This window comes from Mus pahari, chromosome 21 (assembly GCF_900095145.1).
Source record: "Mus pahari chromosome 21, PAHARI_EIJ_v1.1, whole genome shotgun sequence".
NCBI lineage: Eukaryota > Metazoa > Chordata > Mammalia > Rodentia > Muridae > Mus > Mus pahari.
Window position 1 is genome coordinate 11,164,065 of NC_034610.1, and position 1,470 is coordinate 11,165,534.

Below are 1,470 nucleotides of genomic sequence, written 5' to 3' on the forward strand. Positions count from 1 at the left end.
TATCTAATAAAAAAATAAAGATAAATCTGAGAAAATGCCAAATGTATGGTATGTTTTACTTTTTATAAAATTATAACCAAATCTGTAATTTTTCTTTCTTTTTTTTTTTTTTTATAAAGGACAACATTTAATTGTGACTGGCTTACAGGTTCAGAGGTTCAGTCCATTATCATAAAGGCGGGAACATGGCAGCATTCAGGCAGGCATGGTGCAGGCAGAGTTGAGAGTTCTATATCTTCATCTGAAGGCTGCTAGCAGAAGACTGTCTTCCAGGCAGTTAGAGGGAGGGTTTAAAGCCCACACCCACAGTGATACAACAACTCCAACAGAGCCACAACTCCTAATAGTGTCAATCCTTGGTCCAAGCATATACAAACCATCACACCATGTATTCCTGCTGTAGTCATAATAGCTAATGAATCAAATCAGCCTAAATGCCCATCAACTAATGGGTAGACAATGAAANATATTCTATTTATTTACACAATAGAATTCTATTTGTCACTGAATAAAATCAAAGACTTCAGGTGACTAGGAAAATATTATACTACAGAAGTAACCCAAGCACAGGTTTTAAAAAAATTACATGTTCTTTTCTCATATATGGACTATAGCATCAATTTTAAAATTTCTGTGTTTAAGTAGGAGTTGATGTATGTAGAGACAGGCAACAAGAAAGGAAACATGAGAGGTATTTGGGAGTTGGAGGAAGGTCATAAGAGAAAGGGATAGTATGTGTCTTAGTAAACTTAAATCNCTATGACAAAATACTATGGCCAAGGCAACCTATAAAAAGACACATTTAATTAGGCTTATGGTTTTAGAAGATTAGAGCCCAGGTTACCTAGCCATAGCATAATGCAAAGCATATTTATCAACTTCAAAAGTTGTCATAGTCTATGACAGTTTCAGCAATGTTTAAAAGTCCAAAGTTCAAAGTCTTTCCTGATATTGATACAAACTTTTAACTGTAATCCCCTATAAAATCAAAATAAAAAAAACCCAGATAATGTACTTCCAATATCAAAGGGTATACAACATTCCAAAATGTCATTGTGAGGAAGTACTGGACCAAAGTAAGACAGAAAACCTGCTAGACAATCTCCAAATTCTGCATCTCCATGTCTGATGTCAAAGCCCTCTGCAGATCTCCAACTCCTTTCATCCTTGTTGACTGCAACACACTTCTTTCTCCTGGGCTGGTTCCACTCCCTGTTAGCAGTTTTCCTCAGCAAATACTCTATGGCTCTGACCATTTTTAACATCTTGGGGTCTCCATGTCAACTTCAACTTCCCAGCTTCTTATTCCAATGTGTGGATCCATACATGATCTTCTGGACTCCTCCAAAGGGTTTGAGTCACTTCTCCAGCTCTGCTCTCTGTAGCCCTCTAGGCTCTGGTTGACTCCATTCCACTGCTGCTGCTGTTCTTGGCGACCATCCCATAGCACTGGCATCTCTGATTCATGGA